Source organism: Ammospiza nelsoni, chromosome W (assembly GCF_027579445.1).
Source record: "Ammospiza nelsoni isolate bAmmNel1 chromosome W, bAmmNel1.pri, whole genome shotgun sequence".
Classification (NCBI taxonomy): domain Eukaryota; kingdom Metazoa; phylum Chordata; class Aves; order Passeriformes; family Passerellidae; genus Ammospiza; species Ammospiza nelsoni.
In genome coordinates, this window is record NC_080668.1 from 5,280,179 (window position 1) to 5,296,717 (window position 16,539).

General features: G+C 45.9%; 1 protein-coding gene across 2 annotated transcripts in view; it reads left to right on the plus strand.

Annotated features, from left to right (window-relative positions):
* Window positions 1–16,539, plus strand: part of LOC132086181 (CBP80/20-dependent translation initiation factor-like) — a 484,412-nt gene that overhangs the window by 274,490 nt on the left and 193,383 nt on the right. The gene's annotated exons all lie outside the window — the stretch shown is intronic.

The window sequence follows — 16,539 nt, forward strand, 5'->3', positions numbered from 1 at the left end:
TTTCCTTGTGGGTTAAGGGTCTTCAATACTCTTTTTTCTCTGTTCAAACTTCTCATGGGATCATAGGTACTTTAACATCTGTTTACTTTAGTATAAATGTTTTTGCTTATAGCTACAATTTGAACACTTAATCTCCTATACTGTTTCATGATTTATAGGGAAAAAGAGTCTGATGTATTACTTATTGTCACAATCCGCTACTAAATATGGGGGTCATGATGGTTCGTTTTACTGATGTCAGAGTGCAAAAGATGCACAGCAGGGGACTTTCAGTTTTAATCAAAACAAATTCACCTTTTATTGAGTGCCCACAGCAAATGCAATAGAAGGATTAGAAAGGAGATAAAGGATAGAGAGAGAAAGAAAAAGGGAGGGGGAAGGAGAGGGTATAGCTACCAACGGAGAGATGAAATCCTCATGGTCCAGCCAATAGATCCATCTTGTCACATCGGGGATAATCTCAAAATCTTTGGTTAACTCAGGGGTCTTTTATAGTCTACTGCCGGGAGGGGAGCAGGACAGAATGTCAAGAAAACAGGTACAGGACAGTGGAGAATAAGTCCGCTGAGAACAAAGTACAGACAGTCCAGTTCCGAACAGGACAAACCGGTCCCAGCAGTGAGTGGGGCCCATTGTTTCAGGACTGGTTCCCATGGGAAACCAGTCTTGGTCCAGAGAACACACCTGCAGGCAACACTTAGCAGGCATCCTGCTTCAGTCAGGCCAGCGTCCCCGTGTTAGAATTTTAAGGGTCTCAGTCTCAGTCCTTGGGAGGGGGCTTTAATCTCCATCCTTGACAGCAGTCATGAGGCAGATGAGGGATCTTCTGTGGGGAATCACCAAAGTTCTCTGGACAAGAGGTGGGGAAATTCATGGGCTATTGTGATGAGCGGGGATTGTGAAGCAGGTATAAGCGTACAGAGCAAGCCACTAATTGCCAGTCCCTGCTCGAAGCAGTGTACTGTGGCAGCACAGCAAGCACACCTGCAAACAATCACTTGGCAAGCATCCACCTCAACCAGGCCAGAATTCCAGTCAGGGTCTTCAGGGTCTTAGTCTCTGTCCTTGTGACAGTCGTGAGGCAAATGAGGGAAACTTCGGACTGTCTCTTACAATTGTATTCTCTATAGTTTTGTAAGAGGAATTTAGGCTAAAACTAAAGGCATTTCTTCAAGTCTTCTATTTGGGACATTTTCTTATTGACTTTGATGTCTCGTGTTGTTTTCTGTCTTTACTCTGTCTTTTTTTTTCACCTGAGGGAAGACTGAAGGTTTGTAAGTCTTATCTGTGTACTGAAAGAGTTAATATCTCACCCAGGGCCAGCAGATGGCCATGTGATTCCTACTGGGCAGCGGCCAAAGCAGTCACAGTGATGGATTTTTAGGCTGCATTGGTGGCTGTGTTAGGATCGGCCATGTGGCTGGTCTTCAGCCCCTGTTGTGTTTAATTTTATCTGCGGGGCTCTTTTTTGCACAGGCTGCAGGGCCGCCTCTGGGTTTCTTTCAGCAGCCACACTGGGGGAGGGCTAGGATCTCAGCAGCTAGGCTAGGACTCAGGGGCCGATGGCCTCCCCTCTCCCTGCTTGGCAGCTGCTGGGGCCTGGCCTGGCCTTACCTTGGCTGGGGGCCCCGTGGCTTCCCCTCTCCCACCCAGCCACCAGTCCAGGAGGGGGGGAAGAACTTGTCTCTCCAGACGCCAGAAAAAAGAGAGCTTTTCTCAGGGTTTGTTTGTTTTTAACATCTGTGTTCATAGAGGCGTGTTAAGCTTTCTAGTGGTTTAACCAGGTGTCAGTCTTCAAAACTAGTCACTGATTGGTGCTGTTAGACATGGAGGAAGTTCTCATCAGCTCTTCTCAGAAAAATCATTTCTGTGAGTGGCTTTTTCTTTCCTCGCCAAATGTCAGTGCAAAACCAGCACACCTCATCCTACAGTGCACCTGTATTGGAAAATTGAATCACCCTGGGATTTTGGAAATAATTAAAAATTGGCCTGAAGGTGAAAAGTTTAGTCTTGCTGATGAAAAGGAGCAGGAACAGGTGACCCGTGCTGAGGAAGCTCCACCATACAACCAACTGCCGCAAGAAGAAACACACTACACTCTTTTCACTGACAGTTCCTGTTGCACTATAGAGAAAAATCAAAAATGGAAGCAGCTGTATGGAGCCCCATGCAACAGGTCACAGAAGCTACTGAAGGAGAAGGTGGATCAAGCCAACTTGCTGAACTCAAAGCTGTTCAGCTGGCCCTGGACATTGCATAAAGAGAGAAGTGGCCAAAGCTCTATCTTTGCACTGATTCATGGATAGTAGCCAATGCTCTGTGGAGTTGGCTGGAAAGGTGGGAAAAGGCCAACTGGCAGTATAGAGGAAGACCAATCTGGGCTACTGAAGAATGGCAAGGCATTGCCACTTGGGTAGAGAAGCTACCTGTAGAAGTCCATCATGTAGATGCACATGTCCCCAAGAGTTGGGCTAATGAGGAGTACCGAAATAATGAACAGGTACATCAGACTGCAAAAATAGAGGTGTCACAGATAGATTTGGATTGGCATCGCAAGGGAGAGTTGTTCCTAGCTCCATGGGCACATGATGCCTCAGGCCATCAGGGTAGAGATGCCACCTATAAGTGGGCACGGGACTGAGGGGTGGATTTAACCATGGACTGTATGCCCCAGGTTATCCATGATTGTGAGATGTGAGCTATGATTAAGCGGGTGAAACCCCTGTGGTATAGGGGAAGGTAGTCCAAATATAAGTATGGAGAGGTCTGGCAGATTGATTACATCACACTGCCTCAAACCTGCCAAGGCAAGTGCTACATGCTCTCAGTGATAGAAGCCACCACTGGATGGTTCGAGACCTACCTTTTGCTTCATGCTACTGCCCGGAACACCATCTTGGGCCTTGAAAAGCAAGTCCTTTGGAGACATGGTACCCCTGAGAAAAAATGAGTCAGAAAACAGGACTCATTTCAAGAACAGCTTTATCAACACCTGTAATGTGGTGACTTTATAACGCTGTGCATCCCCTATGGCATGATCTGCTGTGTGCCCAGAAATGAGTCCTGTAGCATTAAGCTAGGCCCAGAGGGATTGCAGGGGAGGGAGGGAAGTGCTGGAATTTTTCACCACTTGTATTCAAAACACAGAGAGAGAAGGCTCTCAGTTTTCTCCCAGTTCTCTGCAAGACAGGGAGTTTTTCCTTTGCTTTTTTCACTGATTTTCCTCAGGAACCATTTAGCTTCTCTCCAGTCCGGAACACAAGGGCAATTTCCTGGGGCCCCCCCAAGCTGCACTGCAGCCTGGACGCTGGGCCTGAGCCCCAGAAAGACTAGGCAAGACAGAGACAAACCCACAGAAGGACTCTCTAAACCACAGAAGGACTCTCTTAATCTACCATCTCTTCAGAGCAACAAGGAGTTTTATTGTTTAATATTGTTATAGATGGATAATGAGATGATTGGCTCTCGCAATTAAAAGATAACTATTGTGTGAATATTAAGAAAAGCTTTAGTGATGTATAGTTATGTTATTGTAGTTTAGATGTCCTCTGTTCTCCCCATAGTTCCCCTTTCCCCCCTTTTATTGTTGCCATCAGACAGCCTGGGCTGTCTAGGATAAGTAAAAAGAAGGCGTGCACATGTGCCCCTTGCATGGGGCAGTTGGGAATGGAAAAGCTTGTTGCTTATGGGGTGCGGCATGGCAACACCTGACCTTCAATCAAGTTACAAGGAAGCAGTTTCCACTGATAAATGGCAAAGAAGAGCTGACTGACAGACTTTGGGAGGGGCCAGGGTTAGCTGATGCAACCCCCAGAGGTATAAAAGACTGAGCATCCATCTTAAAGACAAACTGGCCATGTAGTATGCAGGAGGGGCAGTTCCCAGAGCTGCAGCTTTTTCCTTATGTAGTCCTTTGCTGTATTTTTGTTAAGGTTTAATTAACCTTTTTAAATTTTCAAAGTAAGCAGTTGTCTCTCTCAATAGTATTGATTTTTTCATGCTTGTGAGTACTTTTCTTGTGAAATAAACAGCTTTTTCCACTTTTCTCCAAGGAGATTTTCTCTCAAGCCAGTTGGGGAAGAGGCTACTGGAATCTGACTTTTAGAGGAGACATCCTTTGGGGAAGTTTCCTCCCAAATTTGTCTCAAACTGGGACAACACCTTGGCTAGAGAACATAGTATTGAGTGGGTGTACCATATTCCTTGTCATTGTAATATATGGTCAAAATAATTCACGCTATTAAAGAATGTATGGTATAAAGATTGTAAAATCCAAAACATGTCTCTGACCACCCACAGCCCGAGAGCAGATGTCTATTCAGATTCCAACGAATTCTCAGACACAGCTAAGATAACGATTAATGCTTTAGTGTAAGAATAGACGCTTCCAGGGTGATGATCACCAGTATCTTGAGTCATCGGAAACCTCCTAAGAGCGATCATTGCCTTGCCAATTGCATCAATCAAGATAGCCAGCGACACCAGAATTATACATCTGATTACATGACTTCCCCAGAGCCCATCAACTCTGACTATCCACCTGGAGCCAATCATTGTCCAGCTCTGCACACTGAAAGGAACAGGGATGAATGTGAAGAGTTACAAAAGAAATTGGGACTCCTTTGCCTCGGGCACAATAAACTGTATAAAACCTCGCCGCAAGAAGCGTTTTTCATGAATGAGGGGAATTCTGATGCGGTAGTGGTCAGTTCCAGGTTCACCAAGTGCCGATCTCGGGCTCAACGCTGCCTCTTTGGCTGTGGTGGTTTCGGAGACTGCAATTCGGTTGCACAGAAAGATTACTATATCTTTTTGAAATTTTGGATAATTTGGCTCACGATTGATCATTTATAACAATCTGGTGACAACCCGACGTGATTTGAATTTGGGGTTCAGGGACCCCTTCCCAGCCAGAAGGCACCCAGCTGATTTCAGTGGTCTGAACGGGATTGGGAGTTCACAAGACCAATCAAAAATCACTGAACCGAAACCAGAGCCACAGCCAAAGAGGGATAAAAACGGGCCCAGTTCTCGGAAACTTGGTACGATCCAGGGGGGATCTCCGAGACCAAGGTGTTTTTTCCACTCGAAAATTGACATGCATGAAGAATACATGCGGGAAAGGAAGCGTGAGTATCCCGTGGTTGAGTGGGGTGTGACTGAGCGTGTGTGTGAGATGTGATTCTATCATGAAGTGAGTGTGGACCCCATGATCGCATTTCCACCATCCCGCGATGGACGTGGTCAGTCAAGGGGGAAGCGGACGCTTTTTCTTAACACACGTGGGACCTGGGACTCGTAGGGAATTCAGGGGGGAATCGGTCACGGTTGGGTCAGAAAGGGAAAAAAGACGGTCCTGGAAAATTCCAGGAGCCCGTCTGCCTTCTGATCCAGAGGAACAGGTAAGAAAATCAGAGATCAGTCGAAAAGTCCGTGGAACGGTTCTCTGCATGACTAAGACTGGCGGCGTTTTGCAAGCTCAGGAAATCGACATCAGACAGAGACTTGGGACCCACATCGAGCGTCCCAGCCGGAGGAGACACGGTGAGAAAATTTGCAGGTGGGATTTTTGGAAAAATGGGATTGGGAAAAAGCAGGTTTCAGAAAAAGCCCCAGGAAAAATCTTCCCAGGGTTCCAGGAAGGTTCTGCCAGAAATTTCAAGGGAAAGTCCATTGGGATGGATGTTAGAACATTGAGACGACAGCCCCAGGAGAGCAGGGAGGTCCAAGGAAAAAATGATACATTTTTGCATGGAAAAATGGAGAGGGAAGGAGATCGGAAAATATGTGGTCTGGTCGGTGTTCGGCACTTTTGAGGCATGAACATGCGAGTCCCTGTACGACCACCTATTCGATTGCCGCCTGCAGGATTTCGAGGAAATTGAGTATGCTGAAATGTGGAGATATGCTTGTATGAGTTTATATCCAGTACGAGCTCTCAGATGTGCGGCAAACTGGGGAAAGGAGTGGGAACCGGGACAATCTTCCACCCCCCTACCTTGTCCCTCCACCCCAGCCCAGACCAGCCTGTGTACCGCCGGTGCCCACGTTGCCTCCCTAGGCAGCGATCCCGCAGGGACAGGTCTCGGCGCCGCCGCTCCCACCAGAGCAGACTGCGGCGCCTTCCCTCCCACGTGAACAGGCGACAGCACCTCCACTCCCATGTGAGCAGCCACTGCTGCCAACCCTCCCCAAGACCGAAGAAAAACAAGTAATTTTCCCCAAGAAAGTCTGCTCTCCCCTGGCCCATTGAATGAGGCGGCGAACGAGGAGGGCAACCACTGGAGACAGTGAGGATGAGGAGGAGAAGCCAGGCATCTTTCCTTTACGGGAGGTGCCGATGGCTCCGGGAGTTATTGGTTTTGTACATGCGCCGATTGATACCGGAGATGTGAGGGCGTTCAAGAAAGAGATGAGAAAATTGATAGACGATCAATTGTGATGGCAGAAGGGGTGGCAGAAAGGCTAGATGAGTTTCTAGGGACCAGCACCTGCACTTATGAGGATCTCAATGCGATCCTGAGGTCACTGTTCAACAATGAGGAGAGGGAGATGATCAGACAAGCCGTGATCAAGGATTGGGAACATAGAAATCCCAATGGGGAGAGCGGGGACCAGAGGTGGCCAAACCAGAAACCGTCCTGGAGTGCCCAGACGGAGGAGGGGAGGCAGAAAATGATAAATCTAAGGAACATGATAAATCAGGGTATCAAAGAAGTGGTACCCAAGGGGCAGAACATGAGTAAGGTACTCAGAGAATGCCAGGGAAAGGATGAGATGCCCACAGAGTTGTTGGAGAGGCTCCGAAAGAGCCTGAGAGTGTATTCGGGGATAGATCCTGATTCTCCGATTTGGGCAGTTTTGTTGAAAACTCAGTTTGTGGCAAAATCTTGGGAAGACATGGAAAAAGTTATAAAAGATGGATGGCAGGACAAGGGATTGCAGGAATTGCTCTGAGAAGCCCAGAAGGTCTGCATGAGAAGAGATGAAGAAAAACAGAAGATTCAAGCTAAGGTATTGGTAGTTGCAGTAAGGGAAGCACAGAAACAGGAACAGGTCAGAGACACGGCGAAAGCGGCGCCGGCAAAGAAGCAAAACCCTTCCCAAGGAAAATGATTGAACAACCAAAAGAAGGACTTCGAGTGCTATTACTGCAAGCAAAAGGGACACATCCGAAGGAATTGTTCCAACAAAACCAAGGACCAGGCGATGTTTCAGGAAGATTAGGGGTGTCAGGGGCTTTTCAGTTTGGGTTCCGGAACACCGAGGGAGCCCTTGATAAAATTAAGAATAGGACCCCACAGGCAAGAGATGTGGTTTTTAGTAGACTCTGGGGCGGAATGAACCGTGGTGTAACAGCTACCGCAAGGGTGCTCTCTGAGCGACGACTCAATGATGGTAATTGGGGCAAAAGGGGAACCCTTCAATGTTCCAATCACAAAAGATGTTGAGATAAGAGACAGAAAACAAAAAATGTACAGGAAATATATTATTGATAAGGGACATGGACTTTAATTTGCTAGGGCGGGACTTGATGGTAGCCCTAGAAATCACCTTGGCAGTGGAAAATTCCCAGCTCAGGGTGAGGATGTATAAACTCACCGTCCAGGACGAGGAGAAAATAGATCCAAAGATTTGGTATGTCCAAGGGGAGGCCGGGAGGTTGGACATAGAGCTGATTCGTGTTAAATTGAGAGACCAGAGGACCCCATTTGCGTCAAACAGTACCCCATCTCCATGGAGGGGAAGAAGGGATTTAAACTGGTGATTGATGAATTAATAAAGAAAGGAACGTTGGAGCCATGCATGTCCTGGCACAACACCCCAATTCTGGCTGTGAAAAATACAGACAGTAGCTATAGGCTAGTGCAAGACTTAAGGGCTGTGAATCAGAGAACTAAGACTTTGTTCCCCACGGTCTCAAATCCTTACACCTTGCTGAATAACATCTCTCCCGAGGACACGTGGTACAGTGTGATTGATTTGAAAGTTGCTTTCTGGACCTGTCCTTTAGCAGAGGACAGCAGAGATTATTTTGCGTTTCAGTGGGAAGACCCGGAGACGAACAGATAGCAGCAGCTCAGATGGACATCGTTGCCTCAGGGCTTCATTGATTCCCCGAACTTATTCGGGCAAGCACTTGATCAGGTGCTGAGTCACTTTGTACCAACGGAGGGTACAAAGTTGCTACAATATGTAGATGATTTGTTGGTTGCAGGTCCGAGGGAGGAGGTTGTGTGGGCGAGCACCATTGAACTTTTGAACTTTTTAGGGGAAAAGGGGTTGAAGGTGTCAAAGTCGAAGTTGCAATTCACAGAGCCCGAGGTCAGGTACTTGGGACATTGGTTAACCAAGGGAAAAAAGAAATTGGATCCAGCAAGGGTGGCAGGGATTATTGCCTTACCACCCCTGCAAACAAAAAGGGAAGTCAGACATCTTTTGGGGCTGTTGGGATATTGCTGGCAGTGGACTGAAGGGTACAGCAAAAAGGTGAAATTTCTATACGAGAAACTCACCATGGACAGAGTCAAATGGATGGAAAAGGATGAGGATGAATTTAGGGGAGTCAAGGAAGCACTCACAGTGGCACCAGTGCTGAGCCTCCCTGATGTGAAGCGACCATTCCAGTTGTTCGTGGACGTGAACAATCACGCAGCACACGGGGTGCTGAAGCAGGACTGGGCAGGGGTCAGGAAACCAGTAGGTTAATTATCAAGGCTTTTGGACCTGGTCAGCAGAGGCTGGCCCACCTGCTTGCAAGCAATTGTCGCTGTAGCATGGTTGGTGGAGGAAGCTAAGAAAGTAACCTTCGGGGCACCTTTGGTAGCATTTGCACTGCACAATGTGTGGGGAATACTACAACAGAAAGCAGATAAATCGCTCACTGATGCTAGATTGCTAAAGTATGAGGTCATTTTGATTCACTCACAGGATTTGAAATTGCGGACAACAACCGTACAAAAACCTGCGCAGTTTTTGTTTGGGGAAGCTTCAGAGGAACTCGTTCATGATTGCGTGGAAGTGGTTGAGTTGCAGACGAAAATCAGGGAGGATTTAGAGGAGGAAGAATTAGATGAAGGGGAAAAATGGTTTGTAGATGGGTCAAGCAGGGTGATTGATGGGAAAAGAAAGTCGGGATATGCAGTCATGGACGGATGAACGGGAAAAGTGATTGAAGCAGGTCCCCTGAGCGCGGGTTGGTCAGCACAGGCTTGGGAACTGTATGCAGTTCTGAGAGCCTTGAAAGGACTGAAAGGGAAGAAGGGAACAATTTTTACAGACTCTAGGTATGCCTTTGGAGGGGTTCACACCTTTGGGAAAACCTGGGAAGAAAGGGGGTTGATCAACACCCGGGAAAAGGGACTGATGCATGGGGAATTGATCCAGCAAATCTTGGAAGCTCTAAGGGGACCGGAAGAAACTGGGGTGGTCCACGTGAAGGGACACCAGGCAGGGATACAGTTCCGAACCCGGGGAAACAATTTGGCAGACCAGGAAGCCAAGACCGCGGCACTGATGATGGCAAGTACCCCAGAGATTGAAGGGATCGAGGTCCCAGACAACCCTCCTCAAGCCTCCCAAAAAGAGATTGAAAGCTATGAGAAGATTGGGGGGAAATTGGAAGAAGGTAAGTGGAAATTGCCAGATGGGAGAGAACTAGTCTCTAAAGGTTTTACCAGGAGGATTTTGAGGAAACTGCACCAGCGAACACATTGGGGGGCACAGGCCCTGGCAGACCAATTTTTGAAATTTTTCGGGTGCAGGGGAATTTATGAATTGGCCAAACAAGAGGTAGAAGGATGCCTGATTTGTCAGAAAATTAACAAGAATAAGGCAAGACAGGCCATTCTGGGGAGTCGCCCCATTGCGTACCGACCATTTGAAAGGATTCAAGTCGATTTCACTGAATTGCCCAAAGTGGGGAGGTTCAATTTGTGCTGGTGATTGTGGACAAATTGATCCATTGGGTGGAGGCTTTCCCCAGTCCACGGGCAACGGCTCAGATGGTGTCCAGAAAATGGCTGGAGGAAATTGTGCCCCGATATGGGGTGGTGAATTACATTGATTCAGACCAAGGAACTCATTTTATGTCAAAAAATATTAAGCAGATGGCTGATGCACTAGGCATTTGGTGGGAATACCACACTCCGTGGCATCCCCAGAGCTCAGGACAGGTGGAAAGGATGAATCAGACATTGAAAGCACAGTTATATAAATTAATTTTAGAAACTTGGATGTCTTGGCTGAAATGCCTACCTTTAGCCTTGCTTAATATCAGGACAATGTCTCATTTGGAAATGGGGCTCTCACCCTTAGAGATGCTATATGGAATGCCATATAAGCATAAGGTGCTGGTGGGAAACCCCAGGCTTGAGGACAGCCAGATTCAACCATATTTGGTTGCAATCAACAAAAATTTACAGGAACTGAGAAAACAAGGGATAGTACCTCAGAGCACCCCTCTGGGATTTGCTATCCACAAAATTCAACTGGGTGACAGAATGCTTGTGAAAGTGTGGAAAGCTGTACCCCTCTCCCCTCACTGGGAAGGTCCCTTTCTTGTGCTCCTGACAACAGAAATGGCCATTCGGACTGCGGAGAAGGGCTGGACACACGCGTCTAGGGTGAAGAAAGTCGAACACCAGGAGGAAGCACCCAAGTGGAGGGTCACTTCTTCTCCAGGTGACTTGAAAATCAAACTCCAACGTCCTCGTAAATGACCGATGGCGAACAGATAGGTTGTATACTGTCTGACTGTGTATGCTATCCGTTTGTACATTTTAAGTGTGAATATTGTCAGGGTGTTTTTGTTGTACACTGCAGAAGGGGGCAGAGGCCAAAGGGATTGTGCACACAGTGTCTGGAAGAGGCGCTTGAGCTGACTGACTGTATTCTAACCCTAGCCACAAATTTAGGAATCATTGAGTTGGACTCCCAGGATTGCTTTCACATTTTTCAGAACTGGGTGCGTGGAAAGCTCAGGTCCAAGGCGGAGACTCTGGATGTGGAGTGCCAGAAATCAATCAAGGTACTGTGCAGCTCAGATGCCGTCAAAGTTTCACGGTGAGGTGCCTTCAAAATGAGGTATGTGGCAAGGTCAGAAAATGTATTCCCTGAAGAATACTCCTGCTGCCACGAAGATGGTCTTCCTCGCCGCTGGTGGCACCCCAGGAGGTGGAGGCAAAGGCAGAGGAGTACGCCTGGTGGGAATCCTGATTGGCCCAAGCCTAGCCATGTGTGGGACGCAGAGTCTGCACATGGAGGTCCCAATGAGAGGCGGAAATGAGAGCTCCGAAGACGAGTCCAATAAATGCACTCAGGGCGTCCCGATTGAATGAAGGGACAGGGAAACCTCAGCATACCAAGCCCCGGAGGAGTGCATCAGGGAGCCTGGCAGGTACTGTTGGGTGAACAGCACAAGGGTCAAATTATGTAAATTGGACAAAGGGATCTGGTGTATCGATCCAGAGGCAGGGACACGGAAAGGGCAGTCAGGCAAGCACCAACATCAGCTACGGAAAAGGAATGTGGAAATGATGTCAATCCCTGTTTTCAATCAATGTAATCGAACAATTTGGGTTGGGGGAAAAACTGAATAAATTTTTGTAGCATATCACCAGGTGAATCCATTGTGTTATGACAATGTGAGACTGGGGATGTGCGTGATGAACGGGAAAATGCATTGGGTGGGAAGAAATGTCAAATTTGATAGCAAATTCACCCTAAGCAGGGAACCAATCATATGGGATTTGGCATGGGCGAATGATGATAGAGTATGCCTGCAATATGATAGGGTTGTCTGCTTTGCAAAAAACAAAGACAGTGAGGATCCTGAGGGAAGAATGAGGGAAATTACTCCAGAATTGAAAAGAAGGGAGTCAGAATTGAGGAAGAAAAGAATAGAGCAAGAGAGACTGAAAACTTTGGGAGAGCAGTATGAAGTGCTTGAAAAACAATATGCTGATGAGGAATTACCTTCCCCGGATCGAAACTTATTTATTGATTTAATGCAAGAAATTGCAACAGAACTGGGATTGTCAAATTGCCGGATTTGTGGGGGATTGAAGTCAGCAGAAAAGCAGCCATGGAAAGGGGAAGGTTTGGCTCCAGAACAGCTTATGAAATGGGACAATCTGAGGGTCTCAAAATTGGCACAGAGGCCTGAGGGGTGGATTTTGGACCAAAGGGTGATCGGAACCATTTGCATCAGTTGGGAAGGAAAGGAATATACCGAAATGGTGGGATACACTCTGTGTATAACTACCCTGACAGTAAATTCGAACAATAAGGGCAAGGTCTGGCAGCCAGAACCCCCTATGGGGTATTGGAGCTGTAAAAATGAGACAAATTGTGAATGGAACAAAAAGATAGGACTTTGCTGCATCAAAAGTCCTGGAGCCAACCCTTACGAATCCTTGGAGGGCCTGAGAGCATACTGGGGAGACCCAGGGAAAACGAACATTAGATGGAAAGCCCCGGATGGAATCTATTGGATTTGCGGGAAAAAGGCATACAGAGAGTTACCCCCAAGATGGAAGGGATCATGCACTCTGGACATGATCCGGCCAGTCTTCTTCACTCTTCCTCAAATGAAAAGTAACCTATTAAGGGCTCTGTTATACAAGACCCTGAGGAGGGAGAGGAGGAGTCTGAAAAAGATAATACTGGTGATAACTGGTAAACAAACCTGGGGGGAGGAAGAGTGGCCGGCTGCGAGAATAATTGATTATTATGGACCAGCCACATGGGCTCAAGATGGAAGCTACGGGTGTAGGACTCCAATTTATCTACTGAACTGGCTGATTTGGCTGCAGGCAGTGGTAGAAATTGTATCAAATCACGCCTCAGAGGCCCTGGATTTACTTAGTCGGCAGCACACCCAGGTACAGGCATTTGTGTACTAAAACTGAATAGCTTTAGACTATTTGCTGGCCGAAGAAGGGGGAGTGTGTGGAAAATTCAATGAATTGGAATGTTATATCGAAATTGATGATTATGGGGAAACCATAAGAGGATTGGCAGCCGAGATCAAGAAGGTGGCCCATGTCCCAGTTCAAAAATGGAATTCAATTTTACAATCATCGTGGTGGGACAGATTGTGTGATGGGGCCTGGTGGAACAAAATAATATTCTTTGTGCTGTGTTCAGTAGCTGGAATCCTATTTCTTCCATGTCTAATTCCTTGTTTTATTAGACTAATTCATTCCATGGTACAGGGGATGCAGATAACAATAGTACCCATGGACCCGGAATTGGCTTCCAGAAGCAACACATCTAACATCACGAGCCTGGGAGAGAGAAAGTATGCGAGCAATGGTGCCGAAGTATTGGCAAAGTTTGAGAAATGAGTCAAAACAAGTGTAAACAATACTGAGTATCAGGGGATTCCACAAGGAGAGCATGGAATGATTTAATAAAGTTTTGTTCTCTTTGTGAAAGACCCTTAAAGGTGGCGGGTAGAAGTAGAAATAAATAGATTTTAGCAATTTGGGTTATAGAGGGAGCATGAATTAATATGGTGATATTAAAGGGGAGGGATTGTAATATATGGTCGAAATAGTTCATGCTATTAAAGAATGTATGGTATAAAGATTGTAAAATTCAAAACGTGTCTCTGACCACCCACGGCCCGAGAGCAGATGTCTATTCAGATTCCAACGAATTCCTGGACACAGCTAAGATAACTATCAAAGCTTTAGCGTAAGAATAGACGCTTCCAGGGTGATGATCACCAGTATCTTGAGTCATCGGAAACCTCCTAAGGGTGATCATTGCCTAGCCAATTGCATCAGTCAAGATAGCCAGCAACGCCAGAATTATACATCTGAATACATGGCTTCCCCAGAGCCCATCAACACTGACTATCCACCTGGAGCCAATCTTTGTCCAGTTCTGCACACTGAAAGGAACAGGGATGAATGTGAAGAGTTACAAAAGAAATTGGGACTCCTTTGCTTCGGGGACAATAAACTGTATAAAATCTCGCTTCAAGAAGCAGTTTTCGTGAATGAGGGGGATTCTGACGCGGTAGAGGTCAGGTCCAAGTTCACCAAGTGCTGATCCCGGGCTCGACGCTGCCTCTTTGGCTGTGGTGGTTTCGGAGACCGTAATTCGGTTGCACAGAAAGATTACTATATCTTTTTGAAATTTTTGATAATTTGGCTCATGACTGATCATTTACAACATCATGAACCAGCTTCTGGGAAAGTTGAACAATGCATTGGCCTGTTTAAAACCACCTTGAAGGCACTGGGTGGGAGTAGTTTCAGAAATTGGGAGATGCATTTAGTCAAGGCCGCCATCTTAGTTAACACCCGAGGCTTCACCAACAGAGCTGGCCCTGCCCAATCTGAACCCCTGCATACAAAAGACAGGGATATGTTTCTGTTGATACACATGAGAGACATGCTGGGAAAAACTGTTTGGATTAATTCTGCCTCGAGCAAAGACAAGCCCATCTGTGGGATTGTCTTTGCTCAGAGACCAGATTGTATCTGGTGGGTGATGCAGAAGAATGGAGAGACACAATGTATACCTCAAGGGGACCTTGTTTTGGGGTGAACTGTCTGTTACACTGTCCCTGTTATCTAGATGTATATATGTTTATAATTAGTTTAATACATGTATGTATATAGTTTAAAAGTTTTAGTTTGATGTAACGTTGGTATGGGAAAAAATTCATGGTGGACAATTAAATAAACAGGGCAGGAGACTTTTTCTCCTTGTAATGCCTTTATTAAAAGTGATCACCTCAAGGTTGGGAATCCTGACGGGTCTGCAGTCTCCGTCATCGCTCCCAGGGTGACTTGCAGTAGGAGGATATGCGTAGCTTTGCCCACTAGGGGCAGAGCTGGCGGTCCAGTCCTCGTGGGAGCCTTGGGCATAACCCAGATCTCAACTTTCCACTGCCTCCCGGCTCCAGGTCTTGGTTTCAGATTATGTCCTTGCTCAGCGTGAGGGGCAACAAAGGTTTTCAGCATCTCTGTAGGCTCAGCACTCTGTTCCTCACATCTAGACATCACTCTAATTTCTTAATTCCGTATTGGCTCGTTGGTTTTGGGGTCTTTTCGATAAGTTTGACACTTCCCATGGCATGCTGGTCCTGAAGTTATTTTGCATCTTGTGATGCCCCCCTCCCATGTCTCGTCCGCTCCCCTCACTGTCTGGGGAAAAGAGCCATTAACTTAGCCCTAGCCAGGGCCTTTACTGATACAAAAGGAACCATTAACTACAACGACTTGTGATTATCATAACAAACAGATAGCACTGTAGCAGCAACACTGGTCTGACTTGTTTTGTAACCTTTTTTTTTCACAAAAAAAAATTGGCAGATTTTTTGTTTATAACAGTCCCCCCTCTTTTTCTTTGATCGAGCTTAAACTTAAGCTCGCATCAACTTGCAATTTCTGACTGATGAACTTCATATTTCTTTAATTTTTTGTATTGATTATAAATTTCTTGAGCACTCTGGTAATCATGGTTACTTAACTTTGTTACTTTTCTTGGTTTCTTCAGGTTAGAATTTTTCGAGATCTTTAGATTGGTTTGCATGGCCAATACTACTATTTTAATGAAACAGGGAAATAAGCATAGTAAAAAGAGCAATTTTCCAAGTATGTACACAGTGAGAAAAACTACTTTTTCCCATACATCCTTTTTGAAAATCCATAGGTTATCTCACCAACTGGGATCAAGAGTAGGAGTTTGTTCTTGGTTATTTACATATGCTAATTTTTTTAATTCGTTTGAGATGTTTCTAATGATTGCATTCTTTATCCCTAATACTGCTTGGAGTCTGATGATTCTGGAACTTGGCTCTTACAATTTTGGATTCTCGCAATTTCTATTGCACTTAGCTTCTTCTGTTTGGTTTCTCGTAAATCATTGTATATAGGAACTCCTAAACTTGATCCAGTTTCTTTGGGTAATAAGAAGAAAACTGGTTTTATCATTCTAGCGGTGCAGCTGCCAGACCAGTCTCTTGACAATTTAGTGTATGCTGTGGTACCAGAGGTCAAAACTAGATGTTTAGGGCTCTCCCGAAATGTGTTATTAGTTTCTGTTGGACATTCCCAATATATTCACAGTTCTTTCATTTTCCAAAAGGGGTTTATCTCTTTTTCAGTACACTCATAAAATTCATATACTTCATGGTGGGTACACTTGTCTCTTTCTTTTTTCTCCACAGACTCTAATTTATTTGGATCTCTTGGGATCCACTGAGTAACTGAGTACGTTACTGCTAAATACTTGTTACAAACCCTCTTTCTTACTGTTTTTACCATTTCTTTTCTTTTGACTAGATCTACTGAGCTTGCTTCAGCAGCATCACATTCAAAGCACAACCAGGCTTCTCCTATAGGGCACTCTCCCAGGAGTGGCTGCCTAAAAGTGGCAGTATTCTGCGCTATCCAATACATTCTCTGATTTTTCTGATAAAGGACCAATTGGGAGAGGTTAACACAATTAGGGTTAGAACTGATGTGGACTCTAGACAAGGAGCTCACTTCTTCCTCCTCGTAGAGGGGTTGGTAACAC